The 14236-nt window shown below is 38.9% G+C and overlaps 1 protein-coding gene across 9 annotated transcripts in view; it reads right to left on the minus strand.

Moving 5' to 3' along the window:
• Positions 1-14236, minus strand: part of LOC137235484 (calcium-dependent secretion activator-like) — a 2443847-nt gene that overhangs the window by 2205808 nt on the left and 223803 nt on the right. The gene's annotated exons all lie outside the window — the stretch shown is intronic.

A 14236-nucleotide genomic window follows, 5' to 3' on the forward strand; every position in this document is an offset into this window, starting at 1 on the left:
GAAACTAGGAGGCTCCGGCTTTGAGGTGTAGCGGGCGAGGTGTTGCAACCCTGGAATGTCGGGTTTACGGGAAGTATACATACTTACAAACATGAATATAAGAATTCTTTACTTTAGGGTGCTTTTATTTTGTCTCTTCATGTGAAATTCGGCGACACCATTGGAAGCTGGCTCCGGCTTTATGCCCTTTTGGAAGAGGGTATCAGCATCCCTCGAGCAGGACAAGGTACGCCCAACGCGGGGAACACCCATACCCTTACAGCATATACAAATTAGGTATACCCATTCATACTTTACGAAGCATGTTAGAATTGTTAGAAAGTTTACATATGGATTTAAAAAAAATTTCATTCTACTACATTCAATACACTCTAAGCACTCTACAATGTTTCGCTTTTTGTTAGTTTGTACAGTCACTAAAATTTGGTATTCATTTCTTTTTTTAAAATTGTTTGCTTGCAATATTTCTTTCAACATTTCGATATGCAACTGTATGTAATTTTTTTGAATTTTTCAAATTCTCCTATGGTTTTAATGTTCATCACTTTAACTATTTATACAGCTTTTCACACTAGATTTACCTGAAATTCACGTTTTCATTTCGGTTTTTTTTAGAATCTATAACAAACATATACTTATAAGTACAAATATATTTCTTCATATTTATATACTCCTTACTTTAGCCTAGTTACATTGTTTATATTTAAATAAAAGTATATAGTTTTAGCGTTCAGCTTCTTTTTATATATTTCAATTATCAAAACAGCTTCAGAATTAAATGGACATTTTTCCAATTTGCGTCGTACTCCTCTTGATTTGCTCTACAAATTGACCGGAAGGGACCTACATGTTTTCTGCCGACTCCGACCGGCATCTGCAAGGCAGATGAGTTTTCACTGAGAGGTTTTCATGGCAGAAATACACTCGGAGCGCTTGCCAGACACTGCCGAGGGGCGACCCCGCTTAGACAAATTTTCTTCTAATTGAAAAACCTTATTTCTAAAATTTTGATGTTGCTTTGCCCGGGGTGTGAACCCTGGGCATACGGTGTGGTAGGCGGAGCACGCTACCATCACACCACGGTGGCCGGTGAATTTACTGCGTAAAAAGCTAACTCGATTTCCAATTTTTGATCTGCGTGACATTTCGGTTTGACCTTTGCAAACATATTTTAAATTGTCGCAATGTATGCTTATTTCGGTTATGGCAAAAAAAGCCGTTTGAGTGCCTGCGTTGAAAAACCGCAGTGCGTTTTTATTAGGTTGGCATGTTACTCGTTGCTCATAAGTTAGCTTTGGCTCATTTTGTAATACAAATTTGTGCAGCTCATGGGTATTGTGCCTTATTTAGCACATTGTAGAAACGGCGTCTAAGTCTGATCTAGTGCGGTTAGGTTCAGGCAACCCTAAATCCTTTATACGTTTCTCTGCATATGAAAAAACCAGATTATCAAGAAGAAAAAGGCCTGTATTAAAAATGTCTTCACAAAAGTCCATTTCAGGATCATTACTACTCTGGCGCACATTATGCAAAATATCTTCACATAAATTTTTCAGAACAAATTCCATAAATCTGCTGGATCAGACATTTCGCAATAAATAAGCATGATAGAAAAGAGCTCTCTCATTTTGTGCGCGCTCTCAGAGACGGTGGCATCAAACAATGTATTTTTCCAACGACTATCATCCTGCACTAAATGACGATCTACTCGACGTAAATCAGCGAAAGATGTCGGTCCTCGAACATGATGTAGTAGTAGTCTAAGATAAAAACATTCTGAGTAATTAGGATGTATGATATATACCCTACCTAACGCAGTTTCTCGCTTGATTCCGTGCTGGTTAGCGACATTCTGTATTTATCCTAAAAATAAAGGGCTTTAATTTGTGAAAATTAGAAAAATAAAAAGCGCAGGGTGTTTATTTGCGCCAATACTTTCTTATAAAAAAAAATTCATAAAAATCGGTTTGGTACTTCTTGAGATTAGCTGTTTCAAACATTGCCAATATAAGTATTTTTATACAATTAGTATAGATATGGATTAGAAATAAAATCGAAATAATTTTAATGCAAAGAATAAAATTTGAAATAATAATGTTGCAATGTAAATTAAAAAAAAAATATTTCATATTTTTTTCACTTTCTTGAGTAATTTCGTAGTCCAAAAGCGTCGTATTTTTATTTCCAAATCCAGTTGCTAGGGGATACACTAAAGTGATGGCTGCCACGTGGCAGTACCACCAATAAGCCAGCGCTTGCAGCGTCTTTTGCGTTCGCAGAAAAATTTTGAACGTTTTTGGAAGGAATTTGCGACAACCTAAGAAAATATAGGGAAATTCGTCAAAAGAAGTTCGAAGACGCTTTTGTTTTATTTTTATTTTTTCTTTAAATTGTACTATTTTATTCGCGGATTAATTTGGTTAAAAAAAATAAATACAAAAAAAACTGAACTACTCTTACCCAGAAATTTGGTTTCTTTCAGTTGATTATTGTTCCCACGATGCGGATTGCTGTACCGGAATAGTGGCAATTTCTTTTTCTTTCAGCTGCTATAACATTTTACTACACACTTTTTTCTTGTTACGCACGCGGTGAAACCATTTTTTTTCTTTTTCTTTAAACACTATACTTTTATTTTATTGTTCAAATGCACTTAACCCCTGGGTTGATCGTGGTTGAAAGAATGAGCTATTTTCCGCAGAAGTCAACTTAACCCAAGCACATGCGTATAAAAGTTACCGATATCCTCTTGGGTTATTCATTGAAAATCATATGATGCTATGTTCAGCCATCGAGAGATCGTGTAGGTGTGTTTAGTTTGGGCCTTAGCGACAGTGATGGCCACAAAAAGTAATCAAATTTTAAGTTAAAAAAAAAGGTTGTAAAATGAGGAAACAAGAAGACTGAGAGTTTTCCCATAGAGACTAATGTACGGTTTACAAGCTTTCCTTGTGTTTTTTGTTCCTTGGTTTTAGCAGCGCAGAGACGGGTGCGTATTTTGGCTGCGACGAGGTAATGGTCCGAGTCGATGTTAGGTCCTCGGATTATGCGCACACCTTAAAGAATGGAGGCACGCCGTTCGTCTATCACAACGTGGTCGATCTGATTCCGAGTATTTCGATCTTCTAGCTTGATGTGTTTTTTATGCATGAACCTCGTGCTGGATATGAACATGTTTCGAGCACCGGCAAAGTCAGTCAGCCTCAGTCCATTAGGAGAGGTTTACTTGTGTGGGCTGAACTTTCCCTGATCAATCCTGTTAAAAATTAGTATGCAGGCTTTCAATGCTTAGCAATACGGGAGCCCTGAAAAAACCCCGACGGCTGCATTGTATACCATTCTGCACATCTGTAGACCTGGTAGCAAAGAACAAAGCGTCAACAACTGCAGCGAGGCTCAGTACCTCGGAACAGCTTTAGCGCAGACCATACGGTCATATTAGTATAGCGTCATCAATTACAGGACGTAAAGACTACTTGATTCCCTATCTGCTCTTCTAGGGGCTCTTAAAACCACAATAGAGGTCGATAGTTGGGGCAAGGGTGCTCAAATGGCGGGAGAGGCGATAACACAGATAGTTCCAATGTAGTGGAAGGAGTAGGTTCTGTGGTATACTGTGCTGATCCGGAAATAAACAGATCCTTCAAGCTGCCAGATGACTGTATCGTTTCAAGCGAAAGTATTAGCCGGAAGCAAATCAGTAGAAGCACTGGAAGAGAATAGCTTAAACTTCAGCCGTATTAACTTTTATATTGACAGCCAAGCAGCAGTTAAGGCAATAATCTAGCACACCACAGCATCTAAAATTATGTTAGAGTATAATGAATCAAGTTAAAGATGTAACATACATATGGAATATAGAAAAAAAATTTTGTTTTCTCTCTTTACCTCAATGGGCAAATGGGAAACTATTCTCAACACACTTCTGGAAGAAAAGATTTTGGCAGAAAAATCTTATAAATGTATTAATAAAAATACAAAGATACAGAAAGTAACTGTTTTAGAGCATCTCGCGACAATATTACAGTCGTTGAATAATATAGGCAAGGCTATACAAAAGGTAAATTGCAAATTGACTGCCAGTCATCAACTAGAAGCACAACAAATTTTTTCCAGTGTTAGAGATAGATTTATGTCCTCATTCTGTAGATATAAGATTGAGGCTTTAGTCCCAACGTCATTTGAAGGGGAGATAGAAATAAATTTTGCTGTCTTATTACCGGAAACTCAAACCAATTTAGGGGAAGTCCGAAATATTGAAATCTTTGATAAAACTCACAAACTGAAAACGACAAAAGGCCACAAACAGAGTCGAATTTTTAAAGACTGCTTCGTCAATTCTGCCAGAAATTGATGGTAAAGCCGAGAACTTGAATAGCTGCTTGGATGCTTTGGATATCCTAGAACAAATTAATGATAGCCATGAAGCTGTAGCGGTTTCGATGATAAAAACCAAGCTGAAAGGAACAGCCAGAAACCTGCTAGGCACTGAAAGTTCAATTGAAGTGATAAAACAAAAATTAAAAACAGCAATTAAAGGTGAATCAGTCGAAGTTTTTACAGCAAAACTCTTGAATATCCAACAGCGCAGTAAAACTGCAAATCAATATACTGCTGAAATACAAAAACTCACGAAATCGTTGGAAGAAGCATACATATCAGATGGACTAACACCAGAGTTAGCAACCAAGTATGCTACACAATCAGCTATAAAAGATATGTTGCAAAATTGCTCCAACGACAAAGTAAAAACTATCATGCAAGCTGGAACGTCCACCACAATGAACGAAGCTATATCAAAATTTACTAGCAGTTGCACAGATGTAATTGGAAATCCAAATTCGCTTTTACATATTCGCCAAGAAAATCATTTCCGTGGTAATTTCCGCAGGAATTATCAAAACAATAATTATAGAGGCAACCAGAGGCGCACTTTCAATAATTAAGTATAACAATAATAATGACAATAATAATAAAAGACCAAATAACCAAAGATCTGGTCGAAATTTCGGATCGTGAGGATCTAACCGCAATAATGCCAGAAATGTCCGAAATGTTACACAACAGGAAAACCAACAAATTCCACCTCAATAAATAAAAAATTATATATTTTCAATTTACGTCTTAATAGCTACATATCTTGTAGAACAACTCCGAATGATTCCAGCTAAACCCTCCTAATCGATACAGGAGCGGATATTTCAATAATAAAACAGTAATGTCACGATAAATAATTCTCAAAAAACAGATGTAAGAGGAATTGGTCAGGGTATAACAAGCACTAATGCACGCTTAAAGCAGACTTAAAAGACGATTATCTATTAATTAGACACAAATTTCACGTAGTAGAAGACAATTTCCCAATCCCATGTGGAAAAAATGCAATACTCCACGATTTTAATATACAAACAGAAAATTTGAATGATTATACAATAGTTAAAAATAATAAGTTAGAAAATGAGGCCAACATTAAAGAAAAATTAGAAAGATTAAATAACAATTTTCCACACTTTGCAAATAAATCACTTAATGCATTATGTGCAGAATTCATTGACGATTTTTCATTGGAAACAGAACCAATTACCAATAATAATTTTTACAAACAAAAACTTCATATGAAAGACAATAACCCGTCTACGTAAAAAATCATAGAATACCAGAAGCTCATAAGAGTGAAATTAATAAACAAGTAAATTAATTAATTAAAGATGACATAATAGAACCTTCAATTTCAGAATTTAATAGTCCAATTTTATTATTAGAAAACAAAAAAACACTTCCATATAACCAAGAAATAAGGTGGAGAATGGTTGTAGATTACAGGCAGGTAAATAAAAAACTAACCGCAGATAAATTCCCGTTGCCAAGAATTGATGACATACTAGATCAATTAGGAAGAGCTAAATATTTTTCATGCTTAGATTTAATGTATGGATTTCAAAAATTGAACTCAGCCCAGAGTTAAGGGATATCACATCCTTTACAGCAGATAACGGTACTTATCGGTTTAAAAGATTACCGTATGGCCTTAAAGTAGCCCCGAACTCATTCCAAAGAATGATGACGTTAGCATTTGCAGGCATAGAACCTTCGCAAGCATTCTTATACATGAACGATTTAGTCGTATTAGGATAAACGGCACTTCATAAATTTTTTTCGTTTTTATTTCAACATTACAAAGAATCGATACATGGAAAAGCATACATCTGTATTGGGTCCCAGGGCATACGGGAATATGTGGGAATGAAGCAGCTGATAAACTAGCTAAAAAGGGTGCATTCCTTGAAGCTTGCTCCGTAGACGTCTCGACCAAAAACGAATAGTGAAATGGAAAATACTAAGACATGGACAACTATGAAATATACTGGAAAGAACATATTAATTGGTGAACTTTAAAAAAGAAATACAACATTAACATTAAACATCGTACAATTTAGGGCAAAAACTAAGTACTAACACTAACTCAGAGGATCCGTTTAGCAGCCACAGCACATGCAAATTTACTTGTGGATGCCAGCATAGTTACATAAGTCAAACAGGACGGCATATAAGCTCAAGACCCAGAGAACACACTAGAGATTATTAAACAAAAAAACATGGAATCCAAACATCATACCAGAGTCCAACTTCGCGAATAACATGGCCGAAAACGAATGTTCCCCAACGTCAATGAAACAGTCAAGATCCCATACAAGCAAAATACTGACGTCTGAACGTACTTGAAAACATGGAAATCTACAAACAAAAAACAATCGACGGTAGAAAACTTTTAAAACGTGTTTACAAGAAGAAAAATAATAACAAAATTATAACAGACATACACACAGCAACAAACAAACACAAATCAAAAAAAGCACCAAACCAACAAACACACAAAGAAGGTCAAACGAATAGAATTACTTAATTCTACTTGTCTCAGTCAGCCACACAAATCGGTCAGTAAAAACTACCCTCGGCTCTGAATGAACACACAGCACACTCACATACGAAATATAAATACAAGACAAACGTCAACAACAGATCAGAACAAGAATTGACACTGATTATTGCACAACGCCAAAACCGGTTTGTCGGAAAATCAACAAAACATAATGAGTCAGTTATTGCTTTTCAGGCTTTTAGCTGGGATACGAACATACTACTAACAGTCTGTAAGCGACACCTACCCAAAATACATACAACACTGGCAAGTATTTGGATGTCTCGAAGTGAATGTTACACCAAAATTTTCTGAAGTAAAAATAAAGCAAATTCCAAAGCAAGTATAAAGGGGAAGAGTCTTATGAGTAGAGAATATGAGCTGGAAACCTTATATGCCAAGAAAGATGGGATAAGTGCCGAATTACTATCTATCCATCTAAGATTGGCAGAACGACTGCATTAATGGAATGTTCCGACAGCATAAGGACAGAAGTAGATCAGGAGCTACAACAAAATTACAGGTCGCTGAGCCTGGATAAGCTAGCAGGACGAAGAGAGTATACAAAAAAAAAAAAAAAACTCACCAGTTTCATGACAGGTTCGTGAATCTTTCAACAGTGCCCATTACCAAGGAAAAAACACAAGTTCTCGAAAAGGGCCTGAAGCACAATATCTTGGAACAAAATAAAATAGATGCGGAAATCGCAATATCATTGGGGTTAAAGCGGAAAAGCAAGATACATGTGCAGGGAAATAATAAACAAGGAGATGAAAGGATAAAAAGGTAATTCAGAAGAAAAAACAATAAATAATCTACGGCATATGCTTAGGAAAAACAATATTGTCACAACGAAGGCGGATGAAGGAAACACTATTGTGCTAATCGAAAAAGAGGAATAAATAGCAAAAACAGAAGAACTGATGGGGGAAATGAAATTTCGTAGAATAAAAAGATTCATACGGATGAATCACAGAAAGAAATCAAAGAAAGAAAATATAAAAAAATTAATTCGAAAACCTTATATAAGTGCAAAAACTTCATTTGATACAACTGAAGAAATATGCAATAAAGAGGTACATTTTACGACATATAAACTCCTGCGGTGTAATTTCCACAGTAGGCATACAGGCTTGTTCTAATATACATTTATGAATCAATAGATTTGAAAAAAGCTATAACGAATCAGGTAACAAAAATCTGTGGTGTATTATAATAAAAGTGAAAAATATTTTCCCGCAATACCAAATAGGTTTGATCTATCACTGACCTGGATCGAGTGATGCAGATTTTCTTACGTAAATGCATGATAATCTCAAAAATAACTGTCTAAGGGGTGAAAAGACAATTTTCATTGGCGATTTTAACATAAATCTATTCAGAAGCACTTCTTACAGTAAACAACTCGTATATTTGTTTCGGTCCTATGCCATGGTCCAAAATTCGATTTCTATACAAGAATAAAATACTAAAACCATGCTTGACCTTTTATTTACGAATAGTGATTCGAACTGTTGCAATAAATTATACCAATATCGCGTAACTGATCAGGAAACAATAACCTTTAAAGTAAAGTTGGTCAAAAGATACAAAATGAGAGTTAGGAAAACTATAATATCCTGGGAAAATTATACTAATTATAATTTTGTCAATCAACTGAGGCATGTTCCCTGTCTGGGGTTTGAAAACTAATTTATTGAAAATAAAGCTATATTATTGTAAAATACTTTATCAAATGCAATGGGGTTAGAGTAAGGTATAAAAAGGAAGTCAAGGTAAAGCTCATGAGTAAATGGTACGATGCAGAGCTAGCAGCCCTCCACAAACATAAACTGGAACTGTACCATATTGCCTTAGAGACAGGTAATTGGAAAGACTATAATTGTATCAAGGGGAATTATAAACGATCTGCTAGGTTGAAAAAGGCCACGTACATAGAGCACAAAATTCCACTCAATAAAAGGGACAGCAAAGCAATGTGGCAGAATTTGAAAAATTGCATTTCAATGTCTAAAGAGAACAATGGTATTAAAAAATTATTAATAAATGGCAAAATTATTACACAAGATGGTGAAATAAAAAACTCACTTAACAATTCTTTTTATTGATAGTATCATAGAATTGCATTTCAATGTCTAAAGAGGACAATGGTATTAAAAAATTATTAATAAATGGCAAAATTATTACACAAGATGGTGAAATAAAAAACTCACTTAACAATTCTTTTTATTGATAGTATCATAGAAATCAGCTCAAATATCGTAGTTAGTAATGCTTACAGTAAACAGCAGTTTTTCATGAGAGAAGAAACTTGTATCTGAAAGGGTCGTTAAGGACTCTATTACTTATACAGGCTACTTTTACTCTCACCTCGTTAATGAAAGGTTACACAAAGGAGTAGTAACAGTACTCTGGATAACTTCGGTAGTTGTACCCATAGAAACTCAAAAATACTGTAACAAATTTAGGGAAATTCCGCTTATTCCAAATCTTCTGATAACGTTCGAATCACTAAACTGTTGAATAAATAACTAAAATATTCAATAATGCAAAAATGGTCTTTATAAGACTACTTGAAAGTACTTCACAATAACACTTCACAACCAATAGCGTGATTAAATCAAACTGATTGCCCATGCCTCAGCTGGTGCTGCTTTTATACTCTTCGCTTTCCTGGTCCCCATATTTCTAGGCGTTTCTCCTTCTAGAATTTACTAGTTCGCTGAAGATTGCATACTTTTTTGAGTACCTTAGAAATATGCATGTGTATGTGTGAGAACTACTTTGCTGATGATTTCATACTTTTATGAGTATCTTTCCGCTGCTGTATATACATATAAGTAGACATAATGATTGATTTGTTTATGTAGACACAAGTGACTGCTTAGTATCGGCTTAGGGATGATAGTATCCCTTATTGTTGCTAATATTCGTCACACTGCCCTTCACCTAAGTCTGATAGTCCAAATCAGACAAATTTCCTGATCTAAACGCCGCCAGCCTTTCCAGATGAACCAGTTTCATTTTTGTTTGTAGTTTACCAATGGTTTGTATGCGGTAAACTACATCGTTGATCCATTTTACAACTTTGTAAGGGCCTTCCCAGTTACACTGCAATTTCGGGGAAAAACTTTTTTTCCGTTGTGGGTTGTATAACAGAACCAAATCTCCTTCCTGAAAACCTTCCGAATTAATTGATTTATCGTATCTGGCTTTCATCTTGTCACACATAATTTTTGTTCGTTGCCTTATCTGATCGTGTATTTCTCTCAGCTCTTCTTCAAAAACACCAGTGGATTTCTTGACATTTCTCTCCCAAACTTCAAATCAGCTGGCAGTCGAAGATCATTGCCAAAAATTACTTTTGCAGGGGTTTGGCCCGTTGTCTCATGCACTGCTGATCGGTAAGCCATCAAGAATAACGATATGCGGGTATCCCACTCTTAATGGAACTTGGCCACTACTTTCCTTAAGTGCTCCTCCAATGTTCTATTGAATCGTTCCACCATACCATCGGACTGAGTATGCAATGCAGTTGTCCATGTTTTTCGAATGCCCAATTTCTTACACATTTCTTGAAACAACGCTTATTCGAAATTCCTGCCTTGGTCAGAATGTAACTCCATTGGTACACCATACCTTGCAACCCATCGTTTGTAACCACTTTTGCTACTGTTTCCGCTTCTTGATTTGGGATTGGGTATACCTCTGGCCATTTGCTGAAATAATCCATAACTACCAGTACATATTTGTTTCCGCCGTTGCTAGTAGGAAATGGACCGGCGACATCCATAGCGATCCTTTCAAATGGCGCACCTGAGTTATATTGCTTCATCTGGCCATGACTTCGTGTTTTGGGCCCTTTTGCTCTGTTGCATACCTCGCAGTTCGCAATGCACTCAGTGACCGACTGACGGCAACCAACCCAATATAATCTCTGTTTAATCTTCTCGAGAGTCTTCGTGATTCCAAGATGACCTCCGTTTGGACCATTATGCAGCTCGCTGAGCACGTCAGAAATCCCCTTTCTGGGAACAACTATCAGTTTCTTCTTGCATTGACCATCCTCACTCTCCCATACTCGATGCAAGGAACCGGATATCAATTCTAAACTGTTCCACTGTGCCCAATATGACTTCGCAATGAGACTCTCTGCTGACATCTCCTCTCTATTTGGTCTTTCGTTTCATTCGAGCCCTTCAATAACATGTGACAGATCTGTATCTTCTTGCCGACACTTCCTAAGTTCTTCCTTGTCCCATTCGTCCGTACATGTTATAGTCATTAGCCGGACATATATAATGTCCTCTTTAGCATCGGCCTTTGAACAGTGCTTGCATACCAAACTACATGGTCTTCGTGACATTGCATCAGCATTTCCATGGGTACTATCTTTTCGATGCTCAATGGAAAAGTCATAGCTTTGTAGGCGCTCGATCCACATGCCAATTGTCCTTCTGGATTACGGAACTGCAAGAGCCATTTCAACGCTGCGTGATCTGTCCTGACGTGGAAACACTGACCGTAGAGGTACTTGTGAAAATGTTTAATAGTGTCTTAATAGTTCCTCTCTGGTTTTCCAATTTATGGCTGTAATATGCAACTACCTTCTCCTGTCCATCGGCCAGTTGTGATAAAACACCTCCTATATCTTATCCACTCGCATCTGTATATAGAATAAATTTTGCTCCTGGAATCGGATATGCCAACATTGGGGCAGTGCACAAACGCTCTTTCAATGTTTGGAAAGCCACTTCTTGCTCCTTCTTCCATTCAAAAGCTTTATTTTTTCTTGTAAACTCGTGGAGGCTATGGGCTACGCTGGCAAAATTTGGTGCAAATCGGCAGTAATATGTGCACAGCCCAACAAACGAAGAAGAAGAAAACTTCACAATTCATGTAGGTTCTGTGGTCTTGGCCAATCTTTTACAGCTTCTATCTTTTCACCCGCATTACAGATGCCTTCTGTCGTTACCTTGTGACCCAAATAATTTACTTCCTTTTTAAACAGCGAACCCTTTTTGGGACTTAGTTTCAGACCAGCGCCAGCTATTCTCTGGAAAACTTCCTCTAAGTTTTTAAGATGTTCATCAAATTTCTGACCCAATACGATGATGTCGTCCAGGTACACCAAGCATGTTTTCCAATGTAGTCCTTTCAATACCTGATCCATGAGACTCTCGAAAGTAGCTGGTGCATTACAAAGTCCAAAAGGCGTTACTGTAAATTGCCAAAAACCATCTCTTTGTCTTCCTCCTTCACCCCACTTGCCAGTAGCCACTTTTCAAGTCCAGTGTGGAAAACCATTTCGTACCAGAGGGCGAGTCCAGAGTGTCGTCAATTCTTGGCAATGGGTAGCTATCCTTTTTCGTGACGTCGCTCAACTTGCGGTAGTCCACGCAAAACCTCACTTTCCCATCCTTCTTCTTCACAAGTACCACCGGTGAGCTCCATGGACTAGCTGATGGTTCGATAACCCCATTGACCCCTTCCTGGACACAAACGGTATTCTACGTGCTAACGGACGATTAGTAAAGGCCGACATGACCTACAATGAGTGTAATCCCATCATTCTCCCCGAAAAGGATAGATTTACTTCCCTCTATATAAGGTTTCTACACGAGAGCTTCCTCCATGCGGACGTACGCCTCCTGCAATAAGCTATGAGGCAGGAATTCTATACCCCCCGACTCAGACCTCAGCTGAAAAAATGTATTTTCCAATGTAAAGTCTGCACCATCCATAAGCGACAAACGCAATCCCAAATAATGGCAGCTTTACCCACCGAACGATGCACTTTCGCGCCCCCCCTTCACTACTACTGGCATAGACTTCGCCGGTCCGTTTCAAATAAAAGCTTCGATGCTCCGATCTCCAACCCTCGTAAAAGGCTAAGTGGCCTTGCTTCACCACCAAGGCGATCCATTTGGAATTGTGTTCGGATCTCACCAGTAAGGCTTTTCTCGCTGCCTTCGTCCGGTTTGTAGGGCGGCGAGGGTACCCGAAACAAATGATGAGCGACAACGGTACAACATTCATTGGTGCTAAGCGAGCTACCGAAGTAGATTTCGTCACCTTCCTCAACGAAGTCTCGACAGATATTGTCCAAAAGTACGCGCCACAAGGCATCGAATGGAAATTTATACCCCCCGGCGCACCCCACATGGGCGGATTATAGGAATCTGCCGTCAAAAGCTTTAAAACCCATTTTAAAAAGGTCGTCGGAACACACAGCTTCACCTTTGAAGAATTCTCAACGTTACTAATTCGCATAGAGGCCGTACTCAATTCTCGTCCTATCTCCCCGCTTTCCCAGGACCCAGCGGATCTCACCGCCCTAACACCTGGCCGCTTTCTCCGAGGCGCACCCCTTCTCGCCATCCCCGAACCGAACTATGAACACCTCTCTTTGATCAACCGTTGGGATCGGTTGAAAGTTTTACATCACCAATTCAGCAAGCGCTGGAAGAATGACTATCTCATGGAGTTACGCAAGCGTTATCGATGGCAAACCGCTCAACCTCCCTCTAAAATCGGCGATCTAGTCGTCATCAAGGAAGACAACCTACCCCCTACCGAATGGCGAATAGGACGCGTGGAAGACACCCATCTAGGAAGAGACGGCAATATTCGAGTAGTCGGCATACGCACCCAGAATGGCGTACTCACCAGGCCCATCACTAAATTGTGTTTTCTACCGACCTCTGAGCCTGAATCAGACCTTCAAGGCTCGGTAGCATCCCCAGAACGTAGTACAGTCCAACCCCCTATGCTATCGCAAAATTCACACAAATAATCATCACCCCTACCAACACTGTCCTCCCAACATCATGAGTGACTAACACGTATTTTATCCTATCTTCCTCAGATGGATCGCCAACGCCCCCCGGTTCCCACACCGCGCCGCTCCTTGGCATCGCAAGTGACAAAGCCAACGATCCCACCAAGAAATGCCGATGCCGTCGCCGACTATCGACGATGCCGTTTGTGTATGCGGCACCACGCGCTATCGACGTGCCCACTGTTCACGGCCATGGAACCCCAACAACGGGCCTTGATTGCCAGGGCGCACAAATACTGTACCAATTGCCTGGCATTGTCCCATCACACGAGCGTGTGTACGTCCCGCGAGCGCAGCCACGCCTGTGGGCTTCACAACCACACACTACTCCACCGCGACACCGGGAGTCGCCAACCCTCGAAGCCGGGGCGCCATCATCGTCAGCCGCGCCGCCGCGAACCACCAAAACGCAGCACTCATCAACAACAACCGGCAGCAGGAGCGCCCGCACCCCATTCCCGGCATAACCAGCGCCC

The sequence above is a fragment of the Eurosta solidaginis genome, chromosome X (assembly GCF_040869045.1).
Source record: "Eurosta solidaginis isolate ZX-2024a chromosome X, ASM4086904v1, whole genome shotgun sequence".
In the NCBI taxonomy this organism is placed as follows: domain Eukaryota; kingdom Metazoa; phylum Arthropoda; class Insecta; order Diptera; family Tephritidae; genus Eurosta; species Eurosta solidaginis.